This window comes from Rhinopithecus roxellana, chromosome 6, assembly GCF_007565055.1.
Source record: "Rhinopithecus roxellana isolate Shanxi Qingling chromosome 6, ASM756505v1, whole genome shotgun sequence".
Classification (NCBI taxonomy): Eukaryota; Metazoa; Chordata; class Mammalia; order Primates; family Cercopithecidae; genus Rhinopithecus; species Rhinopithecus roxellana.
Genome location: NC_044554.1, coordinates 154,028,519 through 154,045,606, shown reverse-complemented (window position 1 = coordinate 154,045,606; position 17,088 = coordinate 154,028,519). Strand labels below are relative to the sequence as shown.

At 46.7% G+C, this 17,088-nt stretch overlaps 1 pseudogene; it reads left to right on the top strand.

Moving 5' to 3' along the window:
- Positions 1–12,673: 12,673 nt before the first annotated feature.
- Positions 12,674–13,318, top strand: LOC104657935 (annotated as a pseudogene).
- Positions 13,319–17,088: the final 3,770 nt, after the last annotated feature.

Below are 17,088 nucleotides of genomic sequence, written 5' to 3'. Positions count from 1 at the left end.
CTGCCCCTCCTGTTCCTCCTCCTCCTCCTTTTGCTTCTCCTGTTCATCCTCCTGCTTCTTCTGCTCCTGCTCCTCTTGCTCCTCCTCCTGTAGCTTCTCCTCCTCTTCTCGCTTTTTCTTTATCTTTATCTTCTTTTCTTCTTCTCTCTCTTTTTCTTTTGAAATCACTATGGACCACAATACGTTGTCACAGTAGTGCAGAGGTCCTGAGTACCTATCATCCAACTTCCTCCAGTGATGACCTCTTACATCATGAAGCAAGGATGTTGATTGGCTCCAGATCATCAACTGGATCACAGCTCTTACTTGTATTTCACCAGTGTTCACATCCACTCATTTTTGTATGTTTTTGTATCTAATTCCATGATGTTTAATCACATCTATAGATTCGTATAATTACCACCACATCAAGTTCCAGAGCTATTCTGTCATTATGGGGGACGGCACCTTGTATTCCCCTTGTAGTCACACCCTCTTCCTCTTTTCTATGCACTAGCAACCATTCCCCTGCACTCCATCTCTACAGCAAGGCAATGTTGAAAATACTGTATCAGTGGAATCATGCAGCATGTAACCTTTTGAGATGGGCTTTTCTTCACTTAGCATAATTCCCAAGTTGTTGCATGTATCAACAGTTCGTTCCTTTTTGTTGCTGAGTAGTATTCCATGGTATGGATGCACCACACTTTGTGTTACCATTCACCTGTTGAAGTTTGGGTTGTTTTCAGGTTTTAGATATTACACACCAAGCTGCATGAGTCATATAACTGGTTGAGTAAATTTGAATGAATAACAGTCATACAGATCTTTTAGAAACGAGCTCTCTTAATCTAAGTTAATAGAACAATATACACATTTCAAGGAAAGGTCTTTCCTACCTACATACTTCAGAGGTTGCTTAAAGGGGTGTCTAAAAAACTGACCATCCCCGGGTCACCCTTCTGATATCCTTCAGGGATTTCCAGACTTATATTTGGGAAGACCAAGGCTGGTCCATTTTGTTAGAAGTCACCTGTCCGAAAAACTTAGCTACTAAAATTTGTCATCTGCTAAGTTCATTTTCACCTTGGAGTCATTGTACATCTTCACCTTGCCCTATTGCCTTCCAACCACTCTCTGACATTATGATCCTCACTCATTTGTTCCCTTGTTTGTTGACTGCCCCATGAGAGCTTCATAAGAGCTAGACTTTGCCTTGTTCTCTGCTATTCCCTAGTTTACAATTGAAGGGCCAGGCACGGAACAGGTGTATAATAGATGTTTGTGAATAAATGTGTTAATGAATTCTATCTTCAATACAGAAAAGAGACTTATAAAAGATCTTACCGAAAGACTGGATTTAAGTAAATATAAATAGAGCTTGCCAAATAAATAGAGTGAAGGGAAACCATTCCAGGGCTTGGACTTAGAAAGCCTGAATCGGAACTTCAGCTCTGCCTCTTACTGTCTCGGTATCTGCAGGAACTGATCTAATTTCTTTGCCAAAGTCATCTCATTTGCAACATCACCTTCTTCACAGGATAATTGTGAGGCTCAAGTCAGTTTGTGTGAATGTGCTTTGTAAGACGCTAAAGTGCTACATAAATGTAAGGGATTCTTATTGCCATGGTTATCACCTCCTCCTTCTTTCTTCTCCTTCCTTCCCTCTCCTTCATCATCATTTTCACCACTACCATCATCATGACCATCTGCACCCTTGGAAGGATAAAAAGCATCCAGGCAACTGCAAATATGAAATCATGGCATTCTTATGACATTCCAGCCAGTAGAGGGCAACAGTTTCTACCTGCTAAGTCCAACGTCTTTAAACATCAAGTTGAAATATGCATGGCAGCTTATGATCATTTATGTGTCTTTATTTTTAAAGGAAACATGCTCATCACCCTAATCATCCTTCCATCCAGCAATTCCTTCCCAGTATTCTTGTTCAGTACATTGCCTTGTAGCACAGACCTCTTAGAAATGTCTGGCTGCTGTGAAAGTTATTTTATTTACTTATTTCAATGGGATTTGCTTTCTTGTCCTCCCTTCCTGGTTGCCTGAGTGAGATGCAGTGCAAAATTTGGCTCAGGAATGATGATACAGGCGTGCTTCTCTTTTGAATATTTATATTCTTGATGCTGGCATTAGAAGATAGGGTAATTGCTTGTGTTTGATTAGGTTCTCTGAGAATTCTCTCACTCTTTGAGGTGATTCCTATATTCCCTCTTTGCTAAACTGTTGCTGTGTATATTTCATCCTAGGACTGGTGGAGAGAGTTGTTAAGCTGACCTCTGGAGTCGATCTGATACAGTCTGACCTCCCCACAGTGTGTATCAGCAGGCAGGTCATTGGTGTAGGGACAGACAGACTGGGAAGTTGCTGAGGGACTTTATTCCAGAAAGTAAGGGCAGCTGGGTTTTTTTCTTTTCTGTCTCTGATTCTTGAATCAGGATGGGTTTTTGATCTACTGCTTAACCCTGCTGCCAGGGGACCCACTAGGGTAAAGTAGCACCCCCACCTCAGGATAACCAGAAAGAAAGAGTTACACAAGGTAGCCCAGTTTTTTCCACTTAACAAAAGCCAGTCGGGGAATAATCAAACATTAACATTTGCTTATTCACTTTAAAGAGGATGGTGTTTGTTTCATCATAGGGTAGAGAGGAGTGGCTGTGCAGTCCTGGGATACTTTTTTTTTTTTTTTTTTGAGATGGAGATTTGCTCTGTTGCCAGGCTGGAGTGCAATGGCACGATCTTGGCTCACTCCACCTCCCAGGTTCAAGCAATTCTCCTGCCTCAGCCTCCCGAGTAGCTGGGATTACAGGCACGTGCCACAAAACCCAGCTAATTTTTTGTCTTTTTAGTAGAGATGGGGTTTCACCATATTGGTCAGGCTGGTCTCAAACTCCTGACCTTGTGATCCGCCCACCTTGGCCTCCCAAAGTGCTGGGATTACAGACATGAGCCACCGTGCTTGGCCAATATTTCTTTTTTTAATGGAACTCTATTAACCTTAGTTCCACACCAACCTCTTTTATTAAGGAGAACACCATGATATTTAAACAAGAATATTTACACATCTGAGTATCAGTCATTCACTCACTTATCTACTGTCTATAGAAAGCCTACTATACCCCAGAGTTAGATATTCAAAATGAGAAAAAACCAGGACCCTTCATGGGGGGGGTGGGTAACTCCCAGTCTCTGGGGAACACCAATGTAAGTAATTAATGTTGACAGAGGAGTAGGTGGTGTAACCCAGCCAAGAGCACAGGGCCATGGCAGCTCAGTGGAAATGGTGGTTTGCTCTACCAGCTGGAGGCTTCTAAGGAGATGCCATTGGAGCTGTGTCTATGCAGTATGAGGCATGTTTGGGGGTGAATTTTTATCTTGTTTTACTCCCTAAACAATCTTGGATCACATCTGTAGGAATGCTGAATGGGAAGGATACAGTAAATTCTGACTATCATTCCTCATCCAAGTCTCACCCAGTTTCACCTGGTGTACGTCATGATTAGGTTTGGCAGTAGTGAACTGGTGATCACTTTGCGATGTGCTGGCATATACTTCCTGAGAGTTAAGGATGGGAAGCCAGATCTTTAGTTTAGGACATCTTTGGGAAAATGCCAGCTTGGCCAAGCAGAGAAATGACAGCCTTTTTTTTTTTTTTTTTTTTTTTTTTAAGTAGAGACCATACTCATTTCTCCCCAAGACAGGGCATGCCTCTTAATATTTTGCCATGATGGCTTTGGGGCCATTTAGAAAAAGTGCTGACGTAGGGAGAGGACACTGCAAGCTTCAGATCGAAGGGTTCCTGCCCCAGGGAAAAAAAACCTCAACTTTCCCACTGAAGTTCTATGTGACTGGAGGTCATTCATCTTGACTTTTTTGGAACCATAATATCCTGTATACTGATTTGGTCCTTTTGTAAAGCATCGCCTTCTCAGTGATGATTCCCAGGATATCCCTAAGAAAGTTTCAAAGGCAAAGGCCTTCTTGCACCTTGCATCCTCTGTAACTCTGAGCCTGCTCTTTGGAGTAGTGGGTATTGGGCTGCTACTCCTTGGTGGGGAAAGCAAACAGGCTGACAGATCAGCAGGGTGACCAAAGCTGCATACCCTCCAAGATGTGATCCAGCCCGGAGCAGAGCCCGGCCCCCGGGACTGCATGGCCCACACTCCTAGGCTCGGAACATTTCAGACTCATGCTGACTTGGCTCTGGAGCTGGCTGTAGCCAGCTGGGACACTGAACCCTTTGCTTTTTCTGTTGACAGCCCTGAAGAACTGGAGCCCTTTGCCTTTGGGTGAAGTCTAAATTTAGCCCCAAAGAAGTTGCCTTCCCATTTTGCTGGAGAAAGGCTCTTTTCACAGGAATGGGCCTCTGCTTTGATTAAGTGGGAGGACCCACATCTGGGAATACATAAACTTTATTGTCCTTGGATGACAAAACGGTTTCCTTGCCTACTGGTTTTCCGCCTTTTTAGCCTGGGGTGTGATCATCCATGCTTATGACTGTGTTGGCCGGGGCAAGTCGTTTGGCTGTGGCCAGGGCTCCCGACCCTGAGCCTAAGCTGGAGTCAACACCTGGGGATGTTGTCTTGTCCCCACTTCACCTCCTGAGGCCCAGCTCTGTGGCTGCAGATGTGACAGAAATCAGGAGTCTGGGTCTCTGTGAATGATCCCGGGAGAACATGAGGCCCAGGTTTGTACACCCTTGGACCAGATCCTAGGCTGGCAGGAGGCCTGAAACATCCCAGGGCTTTCCCGTAAGGCTTCAGGCTCCAAGGTCCCAGTGCACACCCTGAGTCCATGCTAGAGTGAACACAAGACACCATCTTGAAAAGACACCAGCCCTAAGGGGTTCTTTGGGAATGGCTTCTAGAATCCCTCCTGGCCCAGAATAGGCCCCTTCGGCGATTTCCTGCCCTAGAGCCCCCCTGCCATTTTCATCTTGTTTGAATTCTCTGGGGAGTTGTTGAGTGAATATTATCTTAAAAGTCAGTTCCCCTAGGGCACGTTCAGATCCCTTTTGATCCATGTTTCCTTTGCTGTTCAATGATGCAGGATCTGGTTACCTTGTCCATGTAAGAACTTCTGAAATGCAGGGCAAAGAGCACTGGACCTGGACTCAGAATAGCTGGGTTGCTGGGTGGACTGGCTTTATTGCTTATTTGTGGTATGACACTGGGCAAGGTACCTTCTCCGAGCATCTGTTTCCTTGTCTGGAAAATGGTAATAATAAGACCATATTCACAGCTTTGCTGTCAGCAACAAGTGAGAAGCTCTTACACATTTTCAAATGCTCTTTGTAAAAGTAGATTGTATTCTCTATTAAGTAATCTTGGCTGGTAGTAAACATTTGCTTGGATTTGACTGGTTCCTTCCACCCCATGGAAATCTCTTTTCTCTCAAAGAGTCCCTTAAAGGACACTGGGAGCTTATTAGATCAAGGGAACTCCCGCTTTGTTTGGACCCTTCTGTTTCCACTTTTGTTTGCTCTCTTGAATCTCACTTTGTTTTCTGAAGAATGATGATGAGGAGGACCAAGATATCATGACCTTTTGGATTGGTTCAGCCGACGTTTTGCTGAATATCCATAAGCAGATTCTGTCTGGCCTGTCTTTATAGTTCAGTTTCTTGATCTGTAGAATGGATACTAAGGTACCCATAAGCAGGTCTTGAGAAATGATGTAGTGGGAACTCAGAGAGGCAAACTGTAATCATTTCAATGCTGTGGTCATTATGCAAGTCTGGCATATTTTCTGATCAGAGCCTAGCATTTGGCCATGTTTCCACACTCTTCTGCACAGCACTCAACAGTAAATATGCAGTATCAAGTTTTCCCATTTAATAAGAATTCATGGGATAGAAAGCAATTAGGTTAAGTCTAAAAGAAACTAGGCTCTGGACAAGGAAGAATTGGAGGGATACCCTCTTGCTGTAATTTTCCAGGATGCCCTGGACATCCCCCTGAAGTCGTTAGTATGGAAAGATCTCAGGAACATTTTATAAGCTAGTAAAACAATGCTTGAGGGGTGGTAGATTCTTTAGAATTTATCCGCATGGCTGACGTCACCCTCTCAGCACAGGGAGCCAAACTGTCTCGATGTCTGTGGCCCGTTTCTGAAATTATTTCCCAGTAGTTAATCCCAAGTGACCCTTAAGACCACTTCCCTGTCAGAAATTGTTGGTTTGCAATGAGAAGTGGTCTTTTCTGGGCCAATGAAGCTCATGCTTCCAGCTGAAATCGAAGGGAAATTGATGGCTTCTCTGGCTGAGGACTTCACCCCTGCAGACCCATGTCTGGACTGCCCAAGCTTCCTGGTTTAAGTCTCTTTGCCTCCACTAGTTGTAGTGACTGTCATCCTCACTAGCTGTACCCCTGCACGGGGGGCCAGCATGATTTTTGGCTCCCTGCTTATAGGACTGGAATGTGGCTTCCTTCTGCAGTAGACAGGGAAGCAGCTTGATGTCTGTAGAAGCTTGTTTAGCCTCCAGCTTTGTGGTAGTTGATGATGTCACATCATCTTTCCTAAGTTTTAGTTATTGCAAAATGGTGTTTATTTTTATTTGGGGATTTGGAGGGAAAAGAGAGAGCAAGAAAGAAGGAAACTAATGAATATTTACTGAGTACTTACTATACACCAGGCACTGTGCTTAAACATTTTAATGTACATGATCAATTAGTTCTTAAAACAACTCTCTAAGATGGGACATTACAAATCTCATGTTATGGATCTGGAAACTAAGGTTTGGAGAGATAAAAATGAAATGAAGAGTTATGCCATGCAATAGACTGAATGTTTACGTCCCTATAAAATGCATATGTTGAAACACTAACCCTAGAACTGATGGTATTAGCAGGTGCAGTCTTTGGAAGGTGATTAGGTCATGAGGAAGAAGCCTTCATGATTGAGCTTTATAAAGGGAGCGATCTTGCCCCTTCTACTGTGGGAGGACAAAGCAGACAGGTGCCTTCTATGAATCAGGAAAGAGGCCCTTACCAGACATGGAATTGGCCAGTGCTTTGGCCTTGAACTTCCCAGCTTCCAGAACTGTGAGAAATAAGTTTCTGTTGTTTATAAGTCACCCAGCTGATGGTATATTGTTATAGCAGCCTGAATGAGCTAAGGCATATGGCTTTTCTTGGATTGGGGGTTGACTTCTCAATAGAGGTGGTGTCATGTTGTGCTGGGAAGATTGGGACAATGATTCCAATGGCACAGTACCAGGGACCCACTGGGACCCTACTTGACAGGTCCAGTCCTATCAAGAGGCCAACGTGAGGCAACCCAAAAGCATGATGGGGTTTTCTAGGCAAACCACTCTCCCACTTAACCCCGTTGCCCCAAACATTGCCATTCCTCACCTCTGTGACAGGGTGACTCTTCAGAGACCAGCGGCTCCCAGAAGCCGCTACAGATCCCCAGTGCTGGGAGCCAGCAGTGTTCCCAGATCTTTATGTTGTCCAGACCAGCCTCAGGAACCAGGCCCCGCTCTCCAGCTGGCCAAACCCTGGGGGTGACTCATCTGGCCCCTGAAGCTGTGCATCAGCACGTCCTTCTGCCTGCTGCTGCCTCAGTGTGACCACAGCTGCCTCAGGGGATGGTGGAGGCTGGCTCCTGACCCAGGCTGCTGGCTGGGAGTGTCCTGGAGGCCGTGCGCTCAGCCAGCATGTCCCCCTCATTCCACCAGCCCTGCCCACCTTCCTCGCCTGCAGTGTAATCCCCATGACTAAGGGTGTAGAAGAGGATTCCTTTTTCCACAAGCCCGTGACTGAGCTGGGACAGGAGGGATCTGCAGTCCCCCTTCACTCGGAGACAGCAAAGATTTTTATCCCCCAGAGACAGGAATCCCCTGGCTGTGAGGTGGTAAGCCTGGGGAGCGGCTGCCGCCGGCTGTCCTCAGGAAAGGTCTGCCACTCTCCGACCTGCTGTTGACCTGAACTCCAGGGACAGCCACTCCCCTGCCATTTGCTCCTGCAGACAGAGAGTGGGACGGATGACATCATGGCACTTTTTGGAGTGCTGAAGTGAAGTTTTGACAAATTCCAAGGGACATCAAAGTGCAGAACAACAGCCAATACATCATAGCCTGTCACCAGGGCCCCCACCCCTGATTATCACATTAAATCAGCCGGTGGGCACATTTCAGCTGAAACTCAACAGACGCCTACTGGAACTCACAGTTTCTCCTTCCAGAGTTCAACAAATATGGCAATGGTTACATTTTAAAATCTGTGTTTTCTATTCTACATTCAGTCTCTCTCTTTCACACACACACACACATACATACACACACACACACACGTTACTAACTAGAAAACAGAAGCATTTGCTAGAAAATACCAGAAAACTGGGATTACGCTGTGCAGTAGAATAGAATGCTGATTTGGATTCTAATCCTAGCTCTGTCACTTAATAGCTCAGTATCTTTAGCAAGTTAGTTAACACCTCTGAGCCTTAATTGTCTCAGGGTGAAATAAGGACAATAACATTTCTATTTCCAAAATTGTGAGCATTGGTTGGGAGAGCAGTTCAACCTTAGGTCTTGCCTGGTAACTATGGACAATGTTTGCTAGTCATAAAGTTTTGTATTTATTTCTTGATGTGTTTATTGTGTGTTCCTTTTTGAACACAAGAAAGATAAGACATTATTTTCTCCTCCAGGTTTGCTGAGAAGTGCTTGTGGGTGAGCTGAGGGTAGGGCATCCATGGCTCGGGTTTCAGGCTGTGGGGGAAATATGTGCTGGGCTGTTATTTCCCTGGGTAAATTCTCACTGGGGGAGGGAGCAGAAGGTAATTTCAGAAAGAGCTTGTGTTGATCTTTCGAACTGTTTCTCGCAAACTTTGGAGTATCCAAAGAAAGCAGGGTTATCTGCCAGAATGTCTCAGAAAGATAGCAGGCATGTGAATTCTACACTAACAATAGGGCATAAGAAATTTCACGTTTCTTGTGTTACTTTCAGCTAAATTTGATGTGCTACTGTAGCCATCCTGCCAGGGTGGTAGGAAATTCGGTTGCAGACCTTCCTGTAATGACCTTTCCTCTCAGTTCCTGTGGACATCCACCCAGATCATTTGGATAGAGTCCTCTGGTCTTTGGTTCACAGGGGTGACTACTGATGTGTTCATTTGCTAAGTCCTCATGCTCCTGGAAGGCTGGTGGCTCCACCATTCCTTGGCAGAGCTTTGTCATTGCTACAATTTCTCCCTAAGGCCCTGCTGCCTCCCGAGGATTGCCAGAGAAGGAGAGCCTTCACACCTAGGATCACAGCTCCCTTCCCTTCCCGTCCTGGGGGAGGCACTAGAATCCTTTGAAGGCTCCCTTTTCCATCAGTACTGTCTCCTTCTCCACCTTTTGGAGAAGATGTAGGGTAATCTCCCTTAAGAGAGCCTGTGGAGACACAATGATGGCCTCTGTTCCTTAGGAGTGGGGGAAAGATAAGTTATCTAGGTTAACTAGGATTAACTAATTCTGTTACTGAGGTGCGTGACAAGATGGGATTGGGGAATTTGTTTGGGGACTCAGTGAGGACATGCAGGAGACAGATTTAAAGAATCACATGTGAAATGGACAGGGTTCTGATCCCTCTAAAATATCTGTTGCTTTCCTTCTTCCACTTCGACCCCTGCCCCCACCATAATTATTCCGTCTGTTTTTGGAGACAGAGTCTTGTTCTGTTGCCAGCCTGGAGTGCAGTGGCGTGATCTCGGCTAACTGCAACCTCTGCCTCCCGGGTTCAAGAGATTCTCCTGCCTCAGCCTCCCGAATAGCTGAGACTACAGGTGTGTACCACCACGGCCAGCTAATTTTTGCATTTTTAGTAGAGATGGGGTTTCACTATGTTGGCCAGGATGGTCTCGATCTGTGGACCTCGTGATCTGCCCACCTCAGCCTCCCAAAGTGCTGGGATTACAGGCGTGAGCCTGTAATATCTTTAGTATTCTAAAGATAGAAGAAGCCAATTCTTCTATCTTTAAAAGGTAACCCAGGTTGGGAGGGAAGGCTGGGAGCACAGTAGAAGACAGAACTACTTTGCTTAGCCCCAGAACCAGCAGCAGATACTCCCTGCCAATCACACGGCACTCACCCCTTTGTGTAAATTTAGAAGGTACTTGCCCAGGAACAATCTGGCTTGACTGTCACAGCCATCCTGCAAGGAAAGTGGGGCAGTCATTAACCCCATTTTCCAGATAAGGAAGCTGAGGCTGACATCGATTAAAAGACTTGCCCAAAGTAACCAAGCTGTTGAGGGGCAGAGCAGCAGGACATAGCATCCAGGTCTCTTGACTTTTGCTTCAAGAGCCCACAGCCTCACTCGGTGCTTAGATGAGGCTTTGGCTCCATCCATCAGTGATTTGTGATGTTTGCCTCTTGCCAAAGAGGAGGATGGCTGAAGAGCCAGTGCCCTGGCCTTCTGGACTCTTGTCAATAGATTTTGTCTGACTCTTGCTCTGATGCTATTCTTTGTTCTTTTCAGGAAGGGGAGCTAGATGTAGAATACATTTCTTTTTCTTGGTAACGTGAACAGCAAGAAGCAAGAAGAATACATTTTTTATGAGAGAATATGCTCTGGACTTTGATTCATATCTGGTGGGTCCCAAAAGACCAGGTTACTGCAGATTTAAGAACTGTGTTGCAAATTCGGCATGCATTCAACAGGACTACCTTAGCAAGGGGAGTAATTTCATAAAATTATCAATTCACTCTCAAAGAATAATAGCAGGAAATGTATTTCTGACTATTTAGAAGTGACTCATTATGGGAATACTTGAAAACTATATATTATTTTTATCAGTAAAAATTGCCTATGGTCAATGTTATCTCTTCACATCCAGGGATTCTAAGATCCGGTTACCCATTTCCCTCAAAGCAGCAGACAGCAAAGGCAGGGAAATGAAAACCCACCAAACTTTCTGCAAGGCTGACACCACCTCTAAACCCCACTGCAAACTGATAACACCACACCCTCCTCTGCAAATAACAGAGGGGCAGATAAGATGAACATTTTCATTCCTATTAGCAATCATTTCCAGTCAGTGAAACGGCAGAATCAGAAGAGGTTCCACAACCAGAAAATCTTGGCTGGAGTTTCACCATTAGGAAGAAAACAGAAAAACTAAAGAGTGCCCCAGATAGCCTTTCTTAGGGGGCTGTGTCAGATAGGTGCTTTTGAATATTTAAAACAAAGGATGGCTGAGAGTTCTGCAGTCATTTCCCAGTTAAATATCAGATGGCATAAAATATTTTTATAGAAAGTACAGGCCAGGTGCAATGGCTCACGCCTATAATCCCCACACTTTGGGAGACCGAGGTGGGCAGATCACTTGAGACCAGGTGTTCGAGACCAGTCTGGCCAACATGTCCAAACCCCGTCTCTACCGAAAATACAAAAATTAGCCAGGTGTGGTGATGCGCACCCATCATCCCAGCTAGGTCAGAAGGCTGAGGCAGGAGAATTGCTTGAACCCGGGAGGCGGAGGTTGCAGTGAGACGAGATGGCACCACTGCACCTCCCGCCTGGGCGACACAGTGACACTCTATCTCAAAAAGAAAAAGAATACATAATCCACTTTTCATTAGCTGGTATTTGGCCTCACCAAGGTGAAGCAGGAAAATGAAATTCTATCTGTATCAAGCCAGATTCTCTCAGACTCAGGTATTCACTGCACTGCACGAGGGACCCTGGTCTCCAGATTGTTGAGCATACCAGACTAGTGAATGCCCTTCCAAAAGGGCCAGCATGCAGCAGGGCTTCCCATCGGAGAGCTGTGGTCCCAGCCAAGGCAGCTCTCAGGGCTTGCTCCACCACTCTAAGGAGGCGGCCCAGATCTGTCTCTCCCAAACAATGCCTGGGTTTGACACTTCCTGAGAAAGCAGAGATTGTTCTCTTTGTATGCCACGGCTCTGGAATGCAGCTCTTCCTGTAAGGAAGACAATGGTCTTTATGGGAAGGCTAGGACTTGCAGGAGGTAAGATTTGAACAGCAGAGCTGGGAGCTAGCTTTGCTGCTGAGGGAAATGGTGGGCACAGAACCCCCACGGTGGGCGAGTTGGGGTGTGGGTGTGCCTGTGGGCTGGCAGGTGACTCTGCCTGGAGCATTGCAGGGGTGAGGAGGAGATCAAGGAGTTAAGAAAGGTAGTCTAGGGGGAGGGGCCCAGAGTTTTCAACACCAGCCTTAGGAATCTGGGACATATGTACTATCCTTTGCCATTCAAAATGTGTCCTGGGACCAAGGGCATCCTTGGACTTGAAAGCTTGTTAGACACATAGAAGCCTGGGCTCCCCCCAGGCCTGCTGAATCACAACCTGCATTTTAACAGGACCCCCAGGAAATTTCTGTCCTCCTTCAAGCACTGCTCTAGGCTAAGAGAAAGCACGAACAATTTTTAGAGCTGGGGGTAAAGTGATGGGAGGAGTGTTTGGGAATGAGGCCACTGGAGTGGTTAGAGAACACTCACTTGAGAGTTCCGCAACAATGCAGGCATGAGCAGCGAGACTGAAGGAGGGGGCAGGGGCAAGGGAGACAGGTCTTTCCCCACAAGCCACAAGGCCCGAGGCACGCCTCCCGCCCTGCCTCCACCTCAGGTGGCAGGAATCTTGTTGGTGATCCGTCCAGACATTGTGTGTTCTGGAAGTGGACATTGCGGCATCTGTGTTTTTGAAGTCAGATTTCATTGCTGTGGTTTCTATGCCTGACCCCCCGAAGTTTTCGCTCCCGTTGCCACAGGGAGCTGGGAGAGCAGAGTGCTGCTGCCGGTGCCCTGCAGCCACACAAACATGCTCCTGCTCCTGGCGGAGCCAGAGCTGCTGGGAAAGACATTTCGGAAGTTTCCTGTGGTTGCAACAAATTGTTCAAATCTGCACTGGAGCACCGCTGTGACCTGTCTTTCTCCATCTTAGGGCAACCAGCTCCTGAAACTGGAAACTCCCACATCTTCTCACCCTACCCCGCAGGCTGTCCTTGTGGAAGGAGGTGGGGGGGAGGGGGTTATCCGGAATGCCTGGCCTCTCTGTCCAAGCATGGCAGCCTTGCCCCATGGGTGGTGCAGACTCAGTTTCCCATGCCTCTTGCCCCAGGGAGGAGGTGGGGGTTCCTTCCATAGAGATGGTGAAGAATAAGGGAGGTAGTGATCATCTTGATCATCTCTGGGATCCAGTTAAATCTGCGTCTGCCGGCAGAAAGAGGCTGGGGGACATGGAGAGAATGATCAACTGGAAGATTCTAGGGTCCTCAATTTTGAAAGGTGACATGATACCCTGGAAAGGGCATGAACTTAGTTGTCAGTCCCTCCCTGCCTTTTCCAATCAAAGCTGAGTGGCCACGGCAAATTAATGATCATCTCTGAGTTTCAGTCTCCTGTCTAAAATGAGGTGATAATAGCTTCTCGAAGGTGGTGAGGCCCTGAACATGCTGCCTGGCACATAGATGGCTAATCAGTATTTTCCTAACCTTCCCTTCTCTGAAGTTGCTACCTCTCTCCTCCTGGGGTCTTGCAAATAAACTTCTGAATTAAATAGTTCCTGCCTGGTAGTTTGTATCAACTGAAGGAAGACAAGTGTGGAATAGACATTTTCAAACTGAAGGCTACATTTAAAAATAAATGTAACCATTGGCTTTCTGGAAGGATGAAATGAAACCAGACCACTTTCTGGAAGGGAGTCTTTTGGGGCTTCCTTCAATGAACAGAATGGAGTGTAATTAGTTATTTGATAGCAAATGGGTTCTCTCAAGACATAAATACAATTTAAAGCAGTTTGTTCTAGGGTCTACAGTTTCAGCATTGCTCACTGCATTCATGCTTCTACCCTTAACTTGCCAAGTAAACCCATAGTTTGTTCAAACACTAATCTCTGATCAGTCTCATTTATTCTAAATTTGTTTTCACACAACGGCTTCCACAACTCAAGGTATTTTCTATTCTTTGTTCTCTGGAGACTGAGAGGTTATCAGTTGTGGAAAGGCTTCCACAAGTTTTCCTCTAATATAGTCCTGGGGAATACAGAAGCCTCCTCGAGTGAATGGTTGGACTCACCTTTTCCCAGGACCATAAAAGTATATATTTTTGTTACCTATCCTAAACACAGTGTAACTCACTCCTCATTTTTCCTGGGAGATTGTGGTAATACGGAGAGGCCTGGGGGGTCTCTGGGATAAAGCAACTTGTAAAACGACTATGGGGGGATTCCAGATCTGACTTAATCAACGTTTCTCAAGGTCTGTAGACCAATAAAACTGTTTGCTTTCTTACCACATTTCCACCGGCTGATTTATTTCTCTTACTTGGCTGAAGCTGTCGCTGCTCAAATGAGTTCATTTGTCAGGTCGAGAGAATTACAATGCACAGGACCTCTTGCTAGTGCTATCTCAGTTTATAAATTTCACGAATCACAATTTATTGCAGTGCACCCCACAGAGTCTCCTATTAATAAATTGTGGCTCATCAGCAAAAGCACGTGTCTATGGCTCCCTTGGACATAGGCTTAGGGTCCTGGAGCGGCCGCACAGGCTGCATGTGGCCAACACACAAACGTAACCGGGCCGGCTCCCGCAGCCTCTGTCTGAGTCTCCCTTTACTTGCAATGACTCTCTGCATGGCCTGGTTTCTTGTTTTCACCTCTGCAGGGATGCCATGTAAGGGAGACCAGACACCACCTGTGTATGTTTGTGTTGTGGTGGGGAGGGCGGGGCCATAGGAAGAACTTAATTCCTTCCAAAATCTACAGATTTCTCCCTAATCGATTTCATCAACCTGTGGGCACAGAGTTTCATTAATAATGCAAACCTTTTGTTCACTGACTCTCTTCCATCCCAGCCACCAGCACCACCTCAGCTAGAGCTTTCTGGGCGTTCTTGGGGTTTTTCACATGCTCTCAGAAGCGAGTCCAGTAGTGACTTGCCCAAGTAGTCAGGTGGGCCCCTCCAAGGCATCTTCCATTTCCTTCCTTCCACCTGCGCTGGCCTCTTCTGCTGGGTGTGTGCAGTTCCCACGGGACATTCTATGTCTTCCACTCTCTCTGTCTGCTACTGACACCTAGGTCCTGACTAGGGGCTGCATTTTGCTCCCCCAAATCCATATGTGAAATCCTAGCCCTCAGTACTTCAGAGTGTGACTGTATTTGCAGAGAGGGCCTTTAACATGTAATTAAGGGTAAAAGGAGTTTGTTAGGCTGGTCCTTAATCCCATGTAACTGATGTTCATATGAGGAGAAGAAATGTGGGCCCAGACACACACAAAGGGAAAGACCATACAAAGACACAGGGAGAAGACGCTTACCTGCTAGCCAGGGACAGGGTCCTCAGAAAGAACCAGCCCTACCTTGGAAGAAGTTGACATGCTGATCTCAGACTTCCAGCCTTCAGAATGGTGAGAAAATATATTTCTGTTGTTGAAGTCACACAGTCTGGTACTTTGTCATGGTCATCCCAGGAAACGAGTACAATCTGCTACCAAGAAATGTCTGGCACCTTCATGATGACCAGCTGGGTACCGGTGGATATCAAGTCAGGGATGACAGCTTGCAACTTCTGCTGATGCTTGCCCTCGGAGAGGAGCCCCCAGACCCTGCTGTTTGTGCCAATGTCATTCGGTGTTTGTGGAGTAGCCCAGGGGTCCCCAACCCCCGGGCCATGTATCGGTACCAGTTTATGGTCTGTGGCCTGTTAGGAGCAGCAGGAAGTGAGTAGCAGGTGAGCGAACCTTACTGCCTGAGCTCCGTCTCCTCCAGATCAGCTCACCCACCGCATTAGATTCTCAGGAGAGTGTCAATCGTTTTGTGAACTGCGCATGCGAGGGATCTAGGGTGCATGCTCCTTATGAGAGTATAATGTCTGATGATCTGAGTTGGAACAGTTTCATCCAGAAACCATTGCCCCCTGCGCCCCTAGTCTGGAAAAATTGTTGCTTTCCGTCCCTGCATGCGCCCTGTGCTCTAGTCACTCTGGAGTCATTATCCCAGAAGCGATCATGACTTTCAGTTCGAGCTAGAGGCTGGGGTCATTCAGGGGACCCGGGAACCACAGTGATCATATGTGGTGGGAGCTGGAGCTGTGGAGGAGATGGACACTGACTGGAGATGCCACTCAAGGCTGAGAGAGGAGGGAGGAAGGTCCCTGGCTGCTCTCTTCCTCCTACCCTCAGGCTCTTGTCAGTGTCTCCTTGGCTGAGCCCTGCTGGGATCTAGGGCAGCTGGGGAAACACAGCCTGCAGGGGTCAGCTCCTGCCATAGACAGTTGAGCAGGAAATGGATGAGGAGTGGCTCTCGGGGCAAACAGGCCCAGGACTAGGGTTCCTTTCATAGCTGTCTATTAGTTTCTTGTGGCTGCTGTAGCAAATGACTAGACACTTGGATGACTGAAACAGCAGACATTTATTCCTACAGTTCTGGAGGCCAGACATTCAAAATCAAGGCATTGGCAGGGCCATGCTTCCTTTAGAGGCTCCAGGGGAGGTCCTTCAATGCCTCCTTCAGGCTCTGCTGACTCCAGGTGCACCTTGGCTGGGGCTGTATCACTCTAATCCCTGCCGCCTCCTGCACATAGCCTTCTCCTTTCCTCTGTATGTCTCTCCTCTGTGTGGCATGTTTCTCTATGTGTCGTTGGACTTAGGGCCCACCCAGATTGCAAAGATCCCTTATCCAAACAAGGCCACATTCACAGCTTTTAGGACTTATGATGTGGGCATATCTTTTGGGGACCACCATTTCACCCACTGCAACCTCCTTAATTTTGCTCAAGCTGTTCTTTCAACCTAGTGGCCCCTACCCTCCTCCCTCTAGAAAAATCCTTCAAGTCTCCTCTCAAGTGTCACTTTCAGCATGAAACCTTGCCTGAACTACATGATCAGACCCACTTACCATCTCTCCTGGGCCCCCATAGTTCCTTGTTCTTGTGCATGGCACTTATCGCCTTGATAGTCCACTGGCAGCTCCTCAAGGACAGAGCAGGGCCTGTGGCCTCTGCTCCAAGGTCCAATGTCACATCTCAGTTCCTTTCTTCCATGAGGACCAAGACCCTTTTGTCTGGGCTCCAGTCTTCTCTTCTTGTTTTGGATCAAAACAGCTTCCTTACACCCTCCTGAGCCTCACATGGCTCTGCCCTGCGTC